Source organism: Dasypus novemcinctus, chromosome 18 (genome assembly GCF_030445035.2).
Source record: "Dasypus novemcinctus isolate mDasNov1 chromosome 18, mDasNov1.1.hap2, whole genome shotgun sequence".
Lineage (NCBI taxonomy): Eukaryota > Metazoa > Chordata > Mammalia > Cingulata > Dasypodidae > Dasypus > Dasypus novemcinctus.
In genome coordinates this window covers 65,866,640-65,881,145 of record NC_080690.1, presented here as the reverse complement: position 1 = coordinate 65,881,145, position 14,506 = coordinate 65,866,640, and the positions used below count along the sequence as shown (strand labels likewise).

At 45.7% G+C, this 14,506-nt stretch overlaps 1 pseudogene; it reads right to left on the bottom strand.

Moving 5' to 3' along the window:
- Positions 1-404: 404 nt before the first annotated feature.
- LOC101441068 (ubiquitin carboxyl-terminal hydrolase 21 pseudogene) lies at positions 405-3,109 on the bottom strand (annotated as a pseudogene).
- Between the last annotated feature and the right edge of the window lie 11,397 nt (positions 3,110-14,506).

The window sequence follows — 14,506 nt, the reverse complement described above, 5'->3', positions numbered from 1 at the left end:
GGAGGGCTACAGTGTTTGCACGTGCAGGTGAGGTGTTTGCATTGCTGGTGTGTTAAAGAAGGAAATAGTGTAGGGAGTGAGCAGATGTGGAATTTTCATGGAGTTCTCTTGCTTGATCAATATCTGTGGTTAAGAGTCGGATGGCTAGTGAAGAGTCTGCTAGGGCATTGCCACAGGCAAGAGGACCTGGGAGTCCAGTATAGGAACGAATGTGTTGAATGTACCAGGGGTGCTTTCTATTTTCTTTTCTTTTTCTTTTTTTTACTTTTTCTTAATAAATTTATTCACAAAAAAAGTGAGATTGCTGAGGGACTGGGGACTGTACATGGGCAGCAGCCTGGTGAGCTCTGTATATGGGGCTGGAGACAAGGGAGCCTCCTGGTGGAAGGGAAAAAATAATGGGACCTACAACCACTCCTCCCCCCTCCCTGATTAAAAAGACACAAAAATAGATGTCTCTGAGGTAAATGGGGAGCCTGGGGCTTAAGGGTTTTGAAAGGGTTTCACAGGTGTTGGGGCTTAAAGGGGATGTCACAGGCACAGGGGTGGCTCCTGCATCAGTTGGTAGAACAGCACATAGCCCTCACTGGACGCCACCTGGTTTTCACTAACAGGGGAGACACGAGAGTCATTGTAGACATGCCAACCAGTCTGGCACCAGCACAGGGCTGTGTAATGGCCATAGTGGACGCTGCTCGAATGGTTGCAAAGGGCATAGAGCTGGTATATGGGGCTTCCAGCTTTATCACTGGCAAAGTCTCCTAGGCTCAGTCACTACAGTGGGAAGTCTACACCTACTGAGCTTTTCTTGATGGAGTCACAGGAGGCAAAAAATCAATTCAGATGGAGCACGAGGATTCAGGGGAATCTCTGTATGGTCAACTTTTTAGTACTTCATGTTTTCTGTCGACATCGGTCACACACTGGAGCATTCTCCAACTCTAGTTCTTCTTCCTTGGTGAATAGGCTGAAACAATCCCGTAGAGACACCTGCCCCCAGCAAATCCTTTCTTTGGAATGGGCAGGGACAGGTTACAAAAAGCCTCGAAGGTCATGGAGCGATACCCACAGGACTGGCACTTGAGGCAACTTTTCAACTGGCCCACAAACAGGTCCACAATCTTGCTGTCCTCTCACTCCAGGTAACGCTTCCACATTAGGTTGGCTCGGTCATCATCACTTAGCTCAGGATCTTCTAGAAGAGCCCCTCCTTATCGGGGCTGAGAGGAAGCTAGGCTGTTGGCCAGGATTGGGGGAGCCCGGCGGCCTCATCGGTTGATTTCCAGGTGGAGTCACTCCATGAGGAGCTTCAGGAACTCTTGGGCATCCTGCTGGCTGTATCCAGAGAAAGAGGGAATGTATTTCTGGAAGACAGCTTGGAATCAAGTAGGATTCACAGCTTCGCAGGAGTCAGGGTGCCACAGGGCACCAATCACATCTGCAAAGGCTTCAGTGAGTTCTTGGGCTCGGCCCCCTCCAGGCACCTCTTGCCGGAAGTCTCTTCATAGACAGAAGTCCCAAAGAGGCCAAGCGCTACTCAGACATTGCAGCATTGCATTCAGAAAGCACATGTTCCCCAGATTTCAGAGGCCAATGTGACCAGACCCCAAAAGCAGTGTGTGATGAGCCATCTTGTCTTCCAAATAGAAAGACTCAGAGGGTCGCACAGATATCATGTGGAAGGAGCCATGGGAGGTAGGAGGCTCTGCCTGTATGCTGAGCAGGGTGAGGGGTCCTGGAAAGCCCCCGAGGCGGCAGAGAGAGGTGCTGCGTGTTAAAGTGGGTGGCTCAGGCCAGAGTGCCAAGTGGCTAACTGCAGCCCCCAGCTCTCCAACACCACGGTGCCCTCCCAAGGCAATCCCCATTGGGCGCAAGTCCCCACTGCTGACAGACTTGGAACAGGCTAGGTTGGTCTGGGATGGGAGAGGCAGAACTGCAGTTGGGGGTGGTGAGCCAGGCAGGGGAACCCCATGATCTGCCCAAAGTGGGCCTCTTGGACGAAGGCCTGAGGTCCGTCCCCATCCCAGCTCCAGTTTCTTCAGCCGATCGTCAGGGGGACCTGGCTGGGGAGGCAGAGGTCGTAACATGGGGCTTGGCCCAGGGGCTGGATTTTCTAATAGGTGTTGGATGCCAACAGTGCTGATGTTGAGGAACCTGCCGGAGGGACTAGAAAATGGGAATGTGTCGCTGTTCCCCTGTGGCCTTTAGCTAGACGGCTTTCGCCTTGGTGAGGCAAACTTCTCGAATGGGTTGTGAGTGACGGCGGGGCCCCGTTACCACACAGCCAGGTTAAACACACAGTAACCACGCCGGAGACGCAGGCTCGTGGCGCAGGTCTGGTTTATTGAGGAAGTGGTACAGCTTATATAGGCAGGGGTGGGGGCTTGAGGTGACGTGTCAATTATAGATAGGCTAAGGGGATTGGGATAATATGAAGCAACTACTTGATGGAATGAGGTAGTTTTGAAGTTGGCGTGCGCGGGCTTCTCTGGCAGGAAGCTGGCTAGGAGGAAGGGAGGTGCCTTTTGTGATAGCCATTGTGTATGCTGAGTGGCCATTCTGGCTACAAGTTGTTTGCCAGCAAGCTCACCAACAGGAATGAAACTGGATATACCATTTTCTTTAATGGAGAGAGAGACTGGCAGCTGAAACTGAGGTACAAGCAGCCAGGAAAGTCAGAGTGTGAGCATGTGTGTAAAGTGATTATGCAAAAAGAAGCTGTGAGTTGAACAGTGGTCCCAAATAGAAACCTATATGTCCTCACAGTCAGTGACAGCACCTGGCTGGCCCACGTGGTTGATTCCTTATCGTGAGCACCAGACAATAGGAAGTGGCTGAGTGAGGCCCGACTTGCACAGTTGTACCTGTCGGGCACTGGGAAAGGTGCCCCACCAGAAAGTACACATTCGCATCATAGCTTTTAAAGCAATTTCCTAGAGGAATTTCTTCAAAGTGGGTGTATTTTGGCGATTGTCCAAGAGGGAGCAGTAAGGAGTGCGATAAGCAGCGTGGAGCCGGTTTGTACCTACTCTTACGGGGTTCACTCTCTTACTTTGCCCGGGTTCTCAGCATCCAGCAGTTTTGCCAACCCACCGGGAACATATAGCATACCACGTTGTTCACTGAGTGAGAGGGGACAGATGGTTCATGTCCATCCAACAGTCCAAGGAAACAAGGCGGGACAGAGAGGGCGACCAGCAGAGGGCGTGGGGGCAGCTGAGCTGGGCTGGGGCCGTACCCAGCACTCCAATGTCCAGCTCCTGCAGCTCTGCCTCAATGGCCTCGTAGATCTCCAAGCCCCTGGTGAAGTCGGCCTGGAGGACTCGTGTGGTCCTTCCATGACGCTGCTCTGGGAGGCGGGGGTGGGACCAGGCCCTCGCTGGAAGTCAGTCCCACCTGCTGCAGGCCTGCCCTCCTGTGGACATCTGCCCAGGACCCCAGTCCAGGTGCTGCCTCCACCCCTTCTCCACCCCCAGCCTCCCCGATTCCCAGACACTGCCCTGGGACTGCTTGCTCCCTCCCCTGCCAGTCCCCCCCGCTGCCCCAGCCGCTGCCCTGGAGCTCACCTATCTCCTCAGCTTCTTGATCCAATTTGCTCAGGTTTCTACTGATGAGCACGATGTTCAGGCCTCTCTGGGAAAGCTGCAGGGATTCCTTCCCTCATTCTTGTACTCAACAATTTAAAAAACATTGACTGTGCCCTGACTGTGTGCTGCACATTGTCCTGGATTCAGACAGAACAAAGAGGACCCAGAGGCCTGCCCTCGTGCAGCATGTTCTGGAGAACTACACGTGGAGAGGGAACAGCTCATGCCAATGCCCTGCTGGCATTAGGAGGGCAGCGTGAGGTCAGGTGCACTGGGCTGTGCGGGATGTACAGGAGCTGGAGGAGGAGCACAGCCAGAGCAAGGGCTGTGGGGGCCCAGGATGGCCTCCAGTTCTTCCCAGTGATGTAGAGCCCATCGTTCACTCTTCCTTCCTTCACTCAGACATTCATCCATAATATCTATACAGAGGTGTAGCAGTTCAATAAGGTTATGAATTCCAAAAATAGATATTGGATTAGGTTTGTAATCTTGTATGTACCTGAGTGTGACTGAGTTACGATTAGGACTTTGATTGGGCCACATCATTAGGGTATTGAGATCTCACTCCTTGGTGATGGGAACTCACAGGTAAAAGGCATGGCAAAGGACAGAGTTGAGAGTTTTTGATGTTGGAGTTTTGATGCTGGAGTTTGGTGTTGAAACGTTAAGCTGGAGCCCTGGGCAGTAAGTACACAGAGGAAAGAGAAGCCAGCACCAGCAAGAGAGGAACACTGAGCCCAGGAAGAAGCAAGCCCTGGGAAGAAAGGAACCCTGAACCCAGAGAGCAGCAACACCCTGGAAGGGAGAACCCAGGAAGCCTGAACCCTCGCAGACGTCAGCAGCCATCTTGCTCCAACACATGGAAATGGACCTAGGGGAGGGAAGTAACTTAGGCTTTAAGGCCTGGTATCTGTAAGCTCCTACCCCAAATAAATGCCCTTTATAAAAACCAACCAATTTCTGGTGTTTTGCATCAGCACCCCTTTGGGTGACTAATACAAGAACACTCCTGGTTTTGCTGGGTGGTGCTGGGGACACTGGGTGGCCATGACTGGCCCTCTCCAGCACCTCACCTCCTCCTGGGTCCCCACCCCAGGTCCTGTTTGGTGCCATTTCCAGTCTTGTCCCCTCCCATTCATTCTCCACACTGCAGCCAGAAGGGTGTTTTTAAAGAACAAACCTGCCCTGCTTTTCTCCTGCTTAGAATCTGCCTGGGCTCCCCAAGACACCCAGGTCAAAGCCACAGACCTCACCCAGCCCCCTAGTCCCTGTGTGGCCTGACCCCTGCTCAGGCTCCTGCCCACACCCCTCTAAGAAAATCCAAGCCCAGCAGATAGTTCATTGAGCCCCACAGACACCCTTGGATTTTCCTGCGTCAGGGCCCTTGCACATGCCACCCCTCTGCCTCCAATGCCTTTCACCTTCAAACAGAAGAGTGAGCAAGTATGTGTGGAATTCGGGATACTTGCTTGGGGGCGGTCGGCATTTGGGGCCTGCCTGACTCTCTCAATCTGCATGCCTGTGGGTGATGTGCCTTGTGAATGTAGTGTCCATCAGCTTTGGAGGCAGGTTTTGTCCAAACTTCCCCACTGCCCCCTGCCTGAGACACTGATGCTGTGGGCTGCAGGCCACCCCTTCACTAGCAAGCAATCCCCAGGCTCAGCGTCGGGATCAGCACAGCCACAGCCCTGCCCTCCTGGGGCTCAAAGTCCGATGGGTGCCATAGAAGTTGACCCTCCATGTGTCAGCAGCCAGAAGGACACCTCCACACTAACCCCCACCACCACTGACCCGCTGGGTGTTTTATTTAGTATCTCCTTTACACCTGTCTACCTGTCTCCCCTTGGAATATAACCTCATGAGACCAGGTCCTTTTATTTGTTTAAATGTGTTTTGCTCACTGCTGTGTCTCCAGTGCTAGGAATGGTGTCTGACACATAGAGGGTGGTCAATAAAAATGATTTGAATGAATGAATCAGGTTGATGACATGAAAGGAGAAGAGGAGTAGAGGGGCACTGTGAACACCTGACCCAAGGTATAGGGGTCGGCAGAGGGAAGGCTTCCTGGAGGAGGGGGCACCTGAGGCTAGACCACACAATGTTCAGTAGAGTTGGGGGATTCCCCCAATGCCTTCCTGGGCTGGGCCCAGGCATCCACACCTGCCCTTAGTTTGGAAGCTGACAGCACATCTGTTGCTGGGATTTGATTTCACTGCACCTGGTAAGAGGGTGATTTGACAGTCATGAGTGCGTGATGGAACTTGAACTCTGCCCTGTGTGCAGTAGAGGTCACAGATGGTTCAGGTGAATTTCAGGCAGGGCCAGGGCCAGGGAGAGGCCAGGAGACCCTGTTCCATGCATAGAGTCTGCAATTAGAATGCAGGTTATCATAGAAGGGCTGGGTTAGGGAATAGGGAGTTGATGTTGAATGGGCGCAAAGTTTCTCTTGGAAGTAAAGGCAAGGTGTTGGCAATGGGTGGTTGTGATAGTAGCACAACATTGTCAACGGAATTAACACCACTGAGTTATTTTTTGAATGTGCTTAATAGGGGAAATTTTAGGTTGTACATATGTTACAAGAATAAACTGGAAAAAAACCAGGGTTGTACAATACAAATAGTCAAAGCTAGTGCTGACTCTGGGCTATAGTTAATAGCATAATTATAATAATATTGTGTCATCCATTGCAACAAAGAGACCCCAGAATGGAAAGTGTTAATACTAGGGGAAACTGTGTGGGTTGGGGCTATATGGGAATTCTGTATTTTATGCATGATTTTCTGAAAACCCACAACTTCTCTGATTAAAAAACAACAATTTACAACCCATCCAAAGAAATGGAAGAAATGGACAAGCCAAGGAATATATTAAAGTCCCAGATGAGACACAGGATTTGAGACAACAAATCAATGAGGTTCGTAGAAATATGAATTGCAACAATATATGTGTCCTGGGAGTTCCAGAATGAGAAGACAAGGGAAAGGGGGAAGAAAGAGCATTTGAGGAAGTAATGGCTGAACATTTCCCAACTCTCAAGGAAGAAGTGAATTTTGTATGTCCAAGAAGCACAGTGTACCCCAATCAGAATAAATCTGAATAGAGGTATTACAAAGACACAAACCAGTCAGAGTGTCAAACACCATAGATAAAGTGAGAAATCTGAGAGCAGTAAGGGGGAAGCAAACCATCACATACAGGGGACAGCCAGTAAGAGTTATTGCAGAATTCCCATCAGAAACCACGGAGGGGAGAAGACAGAGGCATGAAATAATTATAATACTAAAAGAGGAAAATTGCCAGCCGAGAATTCTCCATCCAGCAAAATTCTCCTTCAAATATGAAACTGAGCTTAAAATAGTCACAAATTAAGAGAAATAAGAGAGTTCATAAAAAAGAATCCAGCTTTGCAGGAAGCAGTAAAGGGAGACTTAGAGCCCCAAAGAAAAAGATGGGAGAGAGAGGCTTGGAGGAGAGTGTAGATGACTAGAAGAAAGGAGAACCAAAAGAGTAAAAAGATGGGTAAAAATTTGACATATGAAAGCCAAAGAATAAAATGGTGAAAGTCAATAATGCACTTACAGTAATGTCATTGAATGTGAAAGAATTAACCTCCCCAATCAAAAGATATAGGCTGACAGAATGGATAAAAACACATGGGCCATCCATATGCTGCTTACAAGAAACTCACCTTAGACCCAGGCATATAAATTGGCTGGAAGGGAAAGGTTGAAAAAAGATACTCCAAGCAAACAGTAACCAAAAATGTGCAGGAGTAGCTATACTAATATTTGACAAAACCGACTTCAAGTGCAAAGAAAATTATAAGAGATAGAGAAGGCCATTCCATATTTTAAAAAGGGACAGTCCACCAGAAAGAAGTAACAGTCATAAATACCTGTGCACCTAACCAGGTTGTCCCAAAATATAGGAGGCTAACTATGGCAAAATCAAAGGGAGAAATAAACACCTCTATAATCATAGTTGGAGACTTCAACACACCACTCACATCATTAGATCGAACTAGACAGAAGATCAACAAGGAAACAGAGAACTTGAATAATATGATAACAGAGTTAGACCTAACAGACATATACAGACCGTTGCATCACACATCAGAGGGTTAAACATTCTTTCTAAGCACCTATGGATCTTTCTCCAGGATAAACCACATGTTGGGTCACAAGGCAGGTGAAATTATAAATTATACAAAGATTGAAATGATACAAAACACCTTCTCAGATCTTAATGGAATGAAGCTGGAAATCAATAATAGACAGGAAAGAGGTCAATTCACAAATGTGTGGAGGCTAAACAACATACTCTAAACAATCAGTGTGTCAAAGAAGAAACTGTAAGGGAAGTTAGTAAATATACCGAGACAAATGAAAATGAGAATGCAACTTATCAAACTTATGGGATAGAGCCAAGGCAGTACTGAAAGGGAAACTTATAACTCTGAATGCCTATATTAAAAAAGAAGAAAGAGCTAAAATCAAAGACATAACTGAACACCTGGAGGAACTAGAAAAAGAACAGCTAACAATCCCAAAACAAACTGAAGGAAAGAAATAATAAAGATTAGAGCAAAAATAAATTAATTTGATAGCAATGGAAAACTTGTATGATTGATAGAAAGTCAATGACCACCAGAGTTTCTGAGGGGAGAGAGAGGGAAGAATAGGTATAACATGGGGCATTTTGGGGATATTGGATTTGGCCTGCATGACATTGCAACGACAGATACAAGCCATTATACATTTTGTCAAAACCTATAAAATTGTGCAGTGAAAAAGGTAAACTATAAACTATAGACCATGTTTAGTGTTCATCAAGTGTAACAAATGTACCATACTAGTGAAAGATGTTGTTAATGGGGGAAAGTGTGGGACTGGGAGGGGGAATAGGGTAATCCCCAATCTTTTTCTAGTAACATTTATGTATTCTAAAGCCTATTTAAACATTTTTTAAAATTTTAAGTGAAATTGATAATAACAACACATAATGCTAGAGAAATTCAACAAACCCAAAAGCTGTTTCTTTGCAAAGATCAATAACATTGAAAAAAATTATCTAGGCAAACATAGAAAGAGAGAAGATGAAAATAAATAAACTTGGAAATGAAAGGGGGAAGTTATGACTTATCCCTCAGAAATGAAAAGGATCCTCGGTAGATATTATGAGAAACTGTATGCCAACAAATAAGGCAACCTAGATGAAATGGACAAATTCCTAGAAATGCAAAATAACCAACATTGACTCTCTAAGAAATACACGGATTCAGCAAACCAATCTCATGGAAAGAGATTGTATCAGTCATCAAAAATTTCCCAAGAAGGAAAATTCTAGTACCAGATGACTTTACAGGTAAATTCTACCAAGCATTTAGAGAGGAATTAACACCAATTCTGTATAAACTCTTACAAAAATTTGAAGAGGAAGGAAAATTATCCAACACATTTTAGGAAGCCAGTAACACCCTAATACCCAAGTCAGATAGATTCTACAAGAAAAGAAATTAAAGACCAATCTCTAATCAATATAGATGCAAAAATTCTCAATAAAATACTTGCAAATGTAATTCAACAGCAAATTAAAAGATTATACACTACAGCCAAGTGGGATTTATGCAAGTGTGGTTCCACAAAAAAAAAATCAATATAATAAACCGTGTGGCAGCTTGCTCGGTCGGTAGAGGTGGGGTCTGGCTGCGGACGAGGGGTCGGTCCAGCTCTGGACGAGGGGTCGGTCCCGCTCGGGATGAGGGGTCGGTCCGGCAGCAGACGAGGGATCGGTCTCACAGGGGTTGCGCGGTTCGGCTGACGGGGTCACCCAGAGAAGCAGGCGACGAACTGGGGACAAGGGAGGCCAGGCCCTTGTCGGGGGCTCTCAGGACTGGAGGGCGCACGGCAGAAGAACTACCGCGGAGACAAGGTAAACACGCAAGTCCACTTTATTGAGGGAGAGGCAACAGTTTTATAGGGGCTGGGGAAGGCTGATTGGTCGAAGCCACGCCCTGTTCTGATTGGTTGCCGGTGAAAGGTCAGTGGGAGGTGCTGGACGGGGGAGGGGTGGTGGTTAGGGATTGGCTGTCGCTGTTGCTGGGGGAAGGGGCAGGGTTTAGGGATTGGTGGCTGCTGTTGCTGGGGTGGAGGGCAGACTTGAGTTTCCCGCCCACGCCTGGCTGTTGCTGCTGTCGGGGGAGGGGAAAAGGGCAGACTGGAATTTTCCGCCCTGCGCCTGCGCAGGGAGAAGGAAGAAGGGTGCCCCCCCACAGGCATCGTATGGCGCCATCCGGGAGGAGGGGCGGCCGCGGAAGCATGGCTGCTGAGAAGGGGAGACCCGAGGGCACTCTGCGCCCATGCCGAGCTCCCTTCAGGGGTGGCGGTGAGTCTGACCAGCCACCCTATTATGGGGGCAGCGGCTTGGCCTGCCGCGGCTGCTCCCCCGCCAGGCCAGCAAACCACACTTCAGGTGGAGGGGTGACCGCAAAACCGCATTAACAAATTGAAAGGGAAAAAAAAACAGTGATCATCTTGAGCAATGCAGAAAAGGCATTCAACAAAATCAAGGATCCTTTCTTGATAAAAACACCTCAGAATATAGGAACAGAAGGAAAATTCCTCAATACGATAAAGGGCATATATGAAAATCCCACAGCCAATATCATAGTCAGTGGGGACAGGATGAAAGTTTTCCTTATACGACTGGGAACAAGACAAGGATGCCCAATGTCACTACTTTTATTCTACATTGTACTGGAAGTTTTAGCTAGAGCAATTAGATGGGGGAAAAAACACCACACCCAAATAGGAAAAGAGGAAGTAAGACAGTCATTATTTGCAGATGACATGATCCTATATTTAGAAAATTCTGAAATGTCTATGACAAAGCTATTTGAGCTAATAAATGAGTTCAGCAAAGTGACAGGATACAAGGTCAACATGCAAAAACCAGTAAGGTTTCTGTGCACTAGTATTGAACAATGTGAGGCAGAACTGAGGACAAAGATTCCATTTACAAAAGCAACAAAATATCTCAAGTACCTAGGAATCAATTTAACCAAAGATATACAAGACCTATGGGCAGAAAAGTACAAAACAATGCTATGCTAATAGGAGTAAAAAATAAAAGGAATAAAAATAAAAGAAATAAAAGGATCTAAACAAATAGAAAGACATTCTGTGTTCATGGAGTGGAAGAATAAATATCATAAGATGTCACTCTTACCCAAACTGATTTGTAGCTTTAATGCAATACTAACCAAAATCCCAACAGCTTACTTTACAGAATTAGAAAAGGCAATTACCAAATTCATTTGGGAGGGTAAGTGCCACCAAGTAACCAAAAGCATTCTAAAAATGACGAGCGACATGGGAAGAATAGCACTGCCTGGCCTTGAAACAATACAAAGCTACAGAGGTTCAAAACAGCACAGTACTGGCATAAAGATAGACACATGGATCAGTATATTAGAACTGACAATCCAGAAATAAACTCTCACCCCTATGACTCTTGGTTTTTGACAAATCTATCAATTCCACATTATTGGATTTGGAACAGTCTCTTCAACAAATGGTGCTGTGAGAACTGGATATGTGTAGCCAAAAGAAAGAAAGAGGACCCCATCTCACTCCCTATACAAGAATCAACTCAAAATCATCAAAGACCTACATATAAAAACCAGGACTGTAAAACTACCAGAAGATAATCTTCAGGATCACCTGGTATGGGAATGGGATATGGCTCAAAAGATTGGGCTCCCATCTACCATATGGGAGGTCCCAGGTTCAGTTCCCAGGGCCTCCTGGTGAAGGCGAGCTGGCCCACACTGAGAGCTGGCCCTCACAGAGGGCTGATGCAGTAAGATGACGCAACAAAAAAGAGACACAGAGGAAAGACAACAAGAGACACAACCAGCCAGGGAACTGAGGTGGCTCAAGTGATTGAGTGCCTCTCTCTTACATCAGAAGGTCCTGGGATCGGTTCCCAGTGCCTCCTAAAGAGAAGACAAGCAGACACAGAAGAATGCACAGCAAATCAACACAATGGCAAGGGGTGGGGAATAAACACATAAAAATAAATCTTTAAAAAAGGATCTTGTGGTAGGTGGTTGTTTCTTGGATCTTACACCCAACACATGAGCAACAACAACCAAAAAATAGATAAATGGGATCTTCTGAACATTAAGCACTTTTGTAACCCAATGGACTTTCTCAAAAGGGTAACAAGCAGCTGACTCAATGGAATAAAATATTTGGAAATCACATGTCCAACAAGGGTTTAATATTCATGATATATAAAGAGATGCTACAACTTAACAAAAAAAGGTCCAGTTAAAAAATTGGGCAAAAGGCTTGAATAGACTTTTGTTCAAAGAGGAAATACAAGTGATGAAAAACACATGAGGGAAGTGGATTTGGCCCAATGGATAGGGCATCCGCCTACCACATGGGAGGTCCAAGGTTCAAACCCAGGGCCTCCTGACCAATATGACAAGCTGGCCCATGCACAGTGATGATGCACACAAGGAGTGCTATGCCACTCAAAGGTGTCCCTCACATCAGGGAGCCCCACGTGCAAGGAGTGCACCCTGTAAGGAGAGTAGCCCAGTGCAAAAAAAGGGTAGCCTGCCCAGGAGTGGCGCTGCACACATGGAGAACTGATGCAACAAAAAGAGACACAAATTCTGGGTGCCGCTGACAGGAATACAAGCAGACACAGAAGAACACACAGCAAATGGACAGAGAGAGAAGACAACTGGGGATGGGGGGAAGGGGAGAGAAAGAAATAAAAATTAAATCTTTTTTAAAAAACATACGAAAAAACCATTCAATACCACTAGGCATTAGGGAAATGCAAATCAAAGCTACAATGAGATATTATTTCCCACCTATTAGTATGGCCACCATTAAAAAGACAGAAAACTACAAGTGTTGGAGAGAATGTGAAGAGATAGAAAATGTTTATTCACTATTGGTGGGAATGGAGGATGGTACGGCCACTGTGGAGTACTGTTTGGCAGTTCCTAAGGATGTATAATATAGATTTGCTACATGACCTGGTGTGAAGGTTAGGCTAACGTGTCAGCTTGGTCAGGTCATGGTGCCCAGTTGTCTGGTCAAAAAAGCACTCAGTTCATTGTAATACAAGGTCCTTTCATGGACTTTAATTGCCAGTGAGTTAATTACACTGATGACTGGATACAGCTACAGTCAACTAAGGAGATTGTCCTCAACAATGAGTTATGACTCATCCAATCAGTCAAAGGCCTTAAAAGAGGAAATGACTTCTGCATTCAGAGAAAGAATTCCTATCTCTACCTTAGATAGTAGTGTCTCCTGGGATCTCCTCAAGGACCTTCCTTGGAGCCCCTGACTTGCAGACTTGCCCTGTGCAATTTGGACTTTTGCATCCCCACAGTCACATGAGAGAATTTTATAAAATCTGACACTATTTACAGATATCTCCTGTTGGTTCTTTCTCCCTAGAGAACACTGACTTATACTCCTGACAATACCACTAGTGGGTGAACACCCAGAAGAACTGAGAGCAGTGACATGAACAGACATCTGCACACCAGTGTTCATAGTGGCATTATTCATGATTGCCAAAAGATGGAAACAGCACAGGTGTCCATCAGCTGATGAATGGATAAACAAACTGTGGTATATACACATGATGGAATATTATGCAGCTGTAAGAAAAAATGAAGTCATGAAGCATATGACAGCATGGATGAACCTGGAGGACATTATGTTGAGTGAAGCGAGCCAGGCACAAAAGGACAAATACTGTATGATTGTGCTATTATGAACTAAATATATTTTGCAAGCTCATGGAGTTAATAAGTAGAATATGGTTCACCAGAAAATGGAATGAGGTTAGAAAATGGAAAACTGAGGGTTAATCTGTGTAGAATTGGTAAAAATGTTGTTAATATTTGGAAATGAATAGAAATAGTGAAAGCGCATCATAGTGTTTGTAACTAGCAGTGCAAGTATATGGGTATGACTGGTTGAAAAGGAAAGTTTGAGGTCAGGAATGTATGTTACTGCAGGAAAAACTAAAAAAATTAACATGGGACTGTAGAGCATAGCAAAACCTCATGTGAAGTATGTGTATGGGTAATATTGCATGTATAAGACCATTTTTCTTTTGAAATTGAACAAATGTATGCTAATGTTACAAGATGAGAATATCAGGCAAAAATACAACAAAAGCAAACTAGAGAGGTGGTTGTGGCTCAACTCATAGAGCATCTGCCTACCGTATGGAGAGTCCAGGGTTCGATATCTAGGGCCTCCTGACCTGTGTGGTGAGCTGAACCATGCGCAGTACTGCTGTTCACAAGGAGGGCCATGCCATGCAGGGGTGCACACACCCAAGGAGTATGCCCAGCAAGGAGAGCCGCCCAGGGCAAAAAAAAAAAAACACAGCCTGCCCAGGAGTGGTGCCACACACATGGAGAGCTGATGCAGCAAGATGATGCAACAAAAAAAGTGACACAGTTTCCCAGTGCCACATGACAAGAATGCAAGCAGACACAGAAAATCAAAGAGTGAATGGACACAGGGAGCAGAAAACAGAGGGGAAAGGGAAGTGAAATAAATAAAATAAATCTTTAAATAAAAAGCAAGCTAAAAAATTTTTTTTTAAGTTTGGGGGATTAATATGCATTGTGTTACTGTTAAGACTGTATCTTGTCTTGTTGATCCTTGCATGAAACAAAAGTAAGGGTTAATTTTCTGTGTAAGGCAAATACAATCAGAATAGATAGTTGAAAAATCCATTCAGTCCGATTTTCTTACTTTAAAGAATTGGTATTTATTCCCATTTTTAAATTTATTTTGAAGTTTTTGGTTCATACACAAACAAATTGGTTAAATTTTATATTTTAATGACTTGTTAAACAGGCAATG